This window comes from Delphinus delphis, chromosome 6 (genome assembly GCF_949987515.2).
Source record: "Delphinus delphis chromosome 6, mDelDel1.2, whole genome shotgun sequence".
NCBI classification, from domain to species: domain Eukaryota; kingdom Metazoa; phylum Chordata; class Mammalia; order Artiodactyla; family Delphinidae; genus Delphinus; species Delphinus delphis.
Window position 1 is genome coordinate 88201855 of NC_082688.1, and position 7589 is coordinate 88209443.

Consider the following 7589-nt stretch of genomic DNA (forward strand, 5'->3'; position numbering starts at 1 on the left):
CTTTACCCCTTGGTCAAAGACTGAGCTGAGAGCTATAGTCAAAGAATTCTCTAAACCTAGGGAGGACCCCCCAACAGTTATTGAAGAATTTAGAGTCACTGTCAGGGTGTATGTCCCCAAACTGCTAGATCTTTATCCGCTTGTACACGTGTTGGTCGGACTGGGGGAAGCCCCAGGATGGATCCGGGAAGCAAAATGACATAATCCCTAGGATGATCTTCAAGATCCTCAACCTGAAAAGGCTTGCAGAATAACAACTGACCTTTTATAAGCTATTCCTAAAATCTTCCCTGCTCACACTTGGTCTATTATTAATTGGCCTGATAATGATTGGTCTATTATTCACTCATACAAACAAAAGAGGGGTGAATCTGTGGAAGACTTTAGAGCTCTCTTTTTACAGCAGTTGGTGTTCCAAGGAACAAAAAGGCCACTCAGCCTGCTTTAACTGCCCTTTTTGTAAATGGATTATCTTCTGAGATTAGTGGATTGATAAAAGGGCAGAAAAGAGGGTGGGAGGCTGTAGGCCTGACTGAACTCATGACTATAGCTGAGCATTTTGATAGGACCTTGGAGCAAGATCACAAACAGAAATCCACCAAGCTCATAGCCTTACAGTTACAACAGCTCTAAGGCAAGAGACACAAAATAACACCTGGGCCTCCCCCATTAAAACCTCCTAGGGGTCCATGATCAATTCGATGACCCAAAGTTGATGTTTCATTTGTAATCAGTGAGGACACTGGAAAAAAAGATGTCCTCAAAGGTCCTATGCAAACTCTTCACAAATGCTCTTATATCTACCTCAAAGGGAGGGCCTCCCATGACCCCCTCCCATAGTTGGCAGAACTCCAGAGTTTCTCTGGTAAACTATTACCAGCAATTACCTTAAACAGCCCAGAGGAAAATATAATGAAAATTAATGAAAAACTGCCAAATTTTAGTTGATACTGGAGCTATGCTTTCTACTTTAAACCCCACTCTCTTACTTCACTTTGAAATCTACATTAAACCCTAACCCTAACTGTAAACAGAATTACCTAACCCTTTAACACCCTACCCCTAGCCCTAACCAGAGCTGTGCTTTCTACTCTAAATCCCACCCTCAAAGAACAACAGGTCCCTCTGAGTAAAGAGGATGTTTCCATAGTGGGAGTACCTAATACAGTTCAGAGAGAATTTTTATCTTTTTCGCTATGCAATATAGCCCCAGTTAATCTGATTCCTTTTTGCTATGCAATATAGCCCCAGTTAATCTGTTCCGTAGAGATCTCTTTTCTAACTTAAAAGGGCCAGTACATTTTGCCTCCAGTGGAGATCTCACCTTAAAATTTCCTGATCAACCTGAACCTGATCATTTATGTTCCTGAAAATCTGTCCTGGACATAAAAGAGGAAGTTCAACAAAAGTTCCCTAATTGGATGGAGATGCCTGCAAATTTGGGGGCTACTTCTGACAGTGTTAACATCAGGAAAATAAAAAAATGCAAACCTATAAAGATTCAGATAGATGTAGCTAAACCTCTCCCTAGGTTTCCTCAGCAACTATTAAAGCCTGCGGTCATACAAGGTCTCATACTTATTGTAGAAGACTTAATTGCCCAGGAGGTAATCATTCCTGTACTCGTCCCTGCAGCATGCCAATCTTGCCTGGTTGGAAACCTGGCAGGATGGCGATTTGTCCAGGGCTTGGGAGCTGTTAATCAAAATAGTTTTTCCCTGTTTTCTGTTGTTCCAAACCTAGCCACCCTTCTGTCACAGCTTCAACTGACATGAAATGGTTTAGTGTTGGAGACCTTTTTTCACCTTTCTTCAGCATCCCGGAGACTCAACAGCCAATATCTATATGCCTTTACTTGGAACAGTCAACAATATACCTGCACTTTTATGCCTCAAGGGTTCACTGGGACCCCTTCTTTTTTCTCCCAAGTACTTCACCAAGATTTAAGTACCCTCTAGTTCCCTGAGAAATCAACCATTTTACCATATGGAGATAACCTCCTGCTGTACTCAGCTACTGTAAAGATTCCATAAGGCATTCATAAAAGATTCCATTTATTTGCTGCAACAGTTAGCTGAGAACGAACACAAAGGAAAAATTACAATTATCTCTAGACGCTGTTCATTACCTAGGACGTAATCTAAGCACTGAAGGAATTCAGCTATGTCCAGAGAGAATCAGGCTGATACAGGAACTTCCTAGACTCACAACTAAGTGCTAGCATTGTGGATTTCTAGGTTTAGCTGGGTATTGCAAGCTCTGGGTTCCAAATTTTTCTGTTACCTCTTCCACTCTATGAACTTATTAAAGATGTAGTTCCTGAATCCTTTGCTTGGGAAGATAAACATAAGCAGGCTTTTATGAGGCTAAAACAAGCACTGCAAGAGCTGCCTGCCTTAGGGTTACCCAAATGATCAGGTTCAGGTTGATCCGGAAACTTTAAGGTGAGCTCTCCACTGGAGGCAAAATATATTAGCCCTTTTAAGTTAGCAAAGAGATCTCTACCTAATAGATTAACTTTAGGTTATTCAAAACCTTTTACTTTATCTGTGCATGAAAGGCATAATCAGGCCACGCAGAACTGTGTGAGCATGGTAGTAAACATAGGCCTGTTGCCTGTTATAGCATGCAACTTGATTCAGTTGCTTTTGCCTATCTCAGTTGTCTTAAGGTTACAGTCACAAATGCAAAGTTAGTGGAAGCCTTGGCAGATTTGACTCTAGAAAATGAAGTTTATTTGCAAACTCCACTCATTGTCCACAGTCTTCTTAAGGCTGAATTGACAACATTTCACTGCAAGTATCACTAGATTAACTTCCTGTGAAATCCTGCTTTCACCACCTAATCTTTATCTTAAACTTTACAACGTTCTCAGTCCTGCTACACTACTACCTCTATCTCACAAAGGTGAGGGTCATGACTGCAAGGTAACAGTGTCCCATGGGAATTCCCTGGTAGTCCATTGGCTAGGACTCCGAGCTTCCACTGCAGGGAGCGCGGGTTCGATCTCTGGTCGAGGAACTAAGATCCCACAAGCCACGTGGCGCGGCCCAAAACAAATACAAAAAACAAAAATAAAACAAACAAACAGAAAACAACGTCCCATTTTGTGACACCGTGTCCTGAGTAAAGATGTTACCAAGTCCAAGCTTGCTCTGCTTGCCACACGACAGGCCAATAAATCCGAGATGAGGTGTTGAGGCAAGGAATCTGACTTTATTCGGAAAGCTGGCCGACCGAAAAGATGACGGACTAAAGTCTCAAAATAACCATCTTATCGGGGTTTGGATGCCAGTTTCTTTTATAGCACAGAGGTAGGGAGGAGATGAGTAAATTAAGAAGGTAAAGTAAGGTAAAGTAAGAAGGCCATACGTTTTGCGAATAGCCTCTGGAATGGCCAGCCTCAGGGAGGAGATGTGTTAATTTCTTCTTTTTTGCAGCCGTCCACAAGTGGACAGGGTCCATATGTGTCCATGAACAAAGGCACTTTGGTTTAACATTCAGGCAGAGGGACAGGGTTCCCCGAGGCAGGCCATTATGTACAGACAGTATCCTTTTAGTGAACAAAAGCAGCTGAAGGCAAAGGTTAAAGTAAAAGAAACAGATCCAACGTGTAGTCAGATTTGACTCTTCCCTGTTACAATTCCCTACTGTCAATGTCCATTCCACAGTCTTGTGGAAAAAGGGGTGACGGCCCTTCTAATTGCTTCGTCAGATGGATCTTTCCGGAAGTGTCCACCATGGGTGCCAGTGTTCCAAACGTTGTTTTTTTTTTGTTCCTCTCTGGAAAGTGTCTCCTTTACACCTGTAGCCTTAAAAAAATATTCTCAGCCTAAAAGTTGGGAGTTATGATCTATTTGACGGGAATTTTGAGGGCTTCAAGCCTGGGAGGCAGCATCTCAAGCTAAGGAATTTAGCACTTTTCTATGTATGGGAAGATGCAAGAGTCTGGGCTCAGTGAAATCATTCATTTGATATGTACCTCAGCTATCCGGGGCCTGTATCCTATATTCTCGTATCCTGAGTTTTGTCAGGGCTCACCGGCTCACGTTGGAGGGCTGCGGTCGCTAATGACTGATGTGTCAGGAAATATTCTATTGATCCTCTCCTCTTGGTCAGGATTTTGACCAATACTTGGGAGACATTTCAGGATCAAATTTTGTCCCACAGCGCTGGGAGGCTCATCCCAGGTCAGGGGAGCATTCTTGATATGCCACTCCAGGTGCTAGTTTTTGGATTAGGCCCTATTGATAATTAAAGAGCCTCTGGATCCTCTATCTAATTATGATCCAGGAGACATTTTCCCTTGTTGCTTCCTCCCATACCTAGAATCACACTATTACAGTTATTTCATGTTATAAATGTGGTCTGTTTCCTCAAGATGTTTAGCCATAGAAGTACTGTTGGAGGCCTGGTTACATACTGGGTAGTGTAAGAGATACCAGTCTTATCAAATAGATAGGATATAAGTAATGCAGCTAGTAACATGGACAAAAACACAGTGCAGCAGGGAGACACAAGAACAAACAATCTGGAAACAAAGAACAATGATCAGTATAACTACTTGTAATCCAATTGCAATAGCGAGCGACCAGAGGTACCATAACTGATTTAGTGAGCCATCCGCTCTTTCAGTGTACCAGCAGTGCGTACATAGACATGCAGGGCTTAGACATGCAGGGGAGGGTTTTGCTTACACCTGGAAAACACAGATTTAAAGCAGTCATTTTTCAGGTAGAAACGATAAAAGTTATAACCATAGTCACCAGTTTACCCAGTCATATGCAAATAATCGTTTTTGTTAACAGCTTTATGAAGCCATCAGGTTTCCCATTAGAATTCTTCAAGTTCTTACCCAGTTCACCTTTATGGTTTGAAAAACAGAAACTTGTATTTATCCAAATGTCCTTTCTATAAATCTTGAAGAGGAAGCATTTTTGCAAAGGCATCAGAGTGAAACCATAACTGTGTACAATGGCGAAAGACTTAAGAAGGCACGTTTAAATCTTATTACAGTGCAATTGACAAATAATGCAGTTACTGCGGTGACATGCGACACTTTCAGATAATAAAGAGAATTCTGACTGGTAACATTTTACAAGACCATACCAAATTTTAGGAACTCCATCTAATCTGTAGAATACCTGTATCATTCGGCATACAATATAACCTAAGAAGATTTATTGCTTATTTGACAACACTTCCCGTGTAATTCAGCATACCAGGTCAAACTAATTAGTTAATATCTCTCTTTTGAGAGGTGACAGCTGCCCATCACTCCAGTCTCCTGAAGAGTCTATAGTGCCTGAGCAAAAATTTCTAACTTGTGCTTGGGCTTTCCCAAGGTTACGTCATCAGGGACCCCTGATCTCCAGAGCTGCCAATACAGGGAGGTCTGTTAGTCATCTCATGAAGGATGGAGCTGTGTGAAGGCACACAGTAAGGGTCCCAGAAGTCCCTATACCCCTTAAGGGTCCTCTCTTGGGTTTCTGGCCAATGGGGCAGCGGGGCCCATGTGCCTTTACTGGCAAGCGAGATTTGGGACTTCAGAAAAATTATCTTTTTCATATCTAGCTACAACATGGATGCAGTCCCATGCCTGTTGTACTGTATCTGATGTTTCTTTGAACTGTAACAGCATGGCTTTATAATTAGGGGGAACACCCTTCTCCCCTTCCCTTGGACAAATTTTTTCTAGCAAAATTTGCATTTCGATCATGGTATAGTTACATGTCTCTGTTTCTTGTTCATGCTGGTCATCCAATGTTTCGGTGCAATGGATGGTGACAGGGAACACCTGGAATGGAGTTTTCCTCTTCCCTGACTCATATGCTGCGACTTCCTGTTTAGGGTGTCCCAGTCAGCCTCGGTGGGGTCAAGGGATGATTTGCAACAGCAGCAAGAAATGCAGCAACACAGGAGGCACTTACCTCAGCGGCATTTGCCCGTTCGGTGTGCCATGATGCCCCTGGTAGAGCTGCCTCTATCATGGGTTAGGGCTGTGTGGGGAACTCTTGGATGTATGTTTAGGGCATAGGATGGTTTGGGGTAATAATAAAGCTGTGTAGAGACTGTGTATGTGTGATCTGGGGAGAGACGAGGGGCATGAGTGCCTTTGTGGGTGTACGGTTGGTGTAGCATGGTGTGGCTGGGTCGTGGGCTGCTTCTGGGTGTTTTGAGGCTATGTGTGCAGGCGTTTGAGAAGAGGTAGGGGTATGCATTTTAATGCTTGGTGTGTTGGGTCTGTGTGTATTCAGAGTGCAGGGGTTATACACATGCTCATCCTGTAGGGTAAGAGTTCAGGGAGTGTATTTTTGGTGTGGAGGAATTTGCAGAGATTGGGGTTCTCAGTGTAAATTGGGGTTGCTAGCTGTGTGTGTATAATCAGGGGATGTGACAGAGGCTGTTTATAGTATCTCAAGAGGGAGATGGGTGTATGTTTGTATTGGGGGTGTGAGGTCATCATGTGTTCTACGGGGAGTATTTAGGAAAAGGTTGGAAACATTGTGTCTCTCTGATGGTATTTTGTGTTTGTCTGAGCTTCTGAGGCATTGCACATACGTGGATGTTGACAGCTGTGGGGGGACTGTATGTGTTATATTTGGATGTGGAGGTTGTGTTTTATATGAAGAAGTATGTGAGTTTGATTTGAATGTATTTGGCTATTGTTGAAGGGTTTGTGGGTTTGCATTGAGGGGTTATATGGGGTTGGGTGGATTTTTGTGGGATATGAGGATTTAGGTGTTTGATTATCAGGGGCCGTTGGGGGTGTGTTTTTGTATTCAAGACTGTGGCTGTGATTTTATTGGGGTTTGTAGTGCATGTATATTGGAGCAGGAGGGTTCTGGGCACACAGTCAGGCATCTGCTTATAGGTAGGGAGTTTGTGTGTTTGAGGATGTTTGGAGCTCTGTGGGGCTGTGTGATGGTGGCACAGGTGACTGTGGGCAGGTGGAGTGTGTGTTGGGCTGGAAGGGAAACTCGAGGGCATGTTGGGGACTGTGAGGCGCCCATGTGAACTCCCACGTGGACTGACCTTTGTTCCTTCTGATCTTCTATGGCTCGTACGCATCCTGATCTTCTGTGGCAGCTACTCCCCTGGAATGGTCAGCGATACTCTGCTCTTTCTTAGTCAGATGAGTCAGGAAATGTCACTTCCTCTGGTAGCTGGATGTGCCTCTTGCAAGTGAGTGGTCCAGGGTGCAGGACTGGCGGACAGGTGCAGCCTGAGGATGATTCGCCCATGAGCCCTCTCCTCAGTGAGGTGGCCAGGAGGTCAGGGCTGTATCTCCAGAAGGTCAGACATGGCCAGTCGTCTCTAGAACGTGCTGGAGGGGCCAACTCATTGAACACACCCTGCCAGGAGATAAACAGAGCCCGAGGACAATTCCAAGGGAGAAGTCTATACCTACCCATCTTTCACTTTCTCCTTTGGATGGCCTCTACCACAAGATAAAAGCTAAGTCCCCCTCACACGGCCTTTCTTGGCCTGGTCTTACTGAGCAGCCAGTCTCTCCCCACATCCTGGCTCACTATGGGCCCTCTGGTGATACCAGCAAGAGACCCCCCTGCATTTCAGTTCTCACCTCC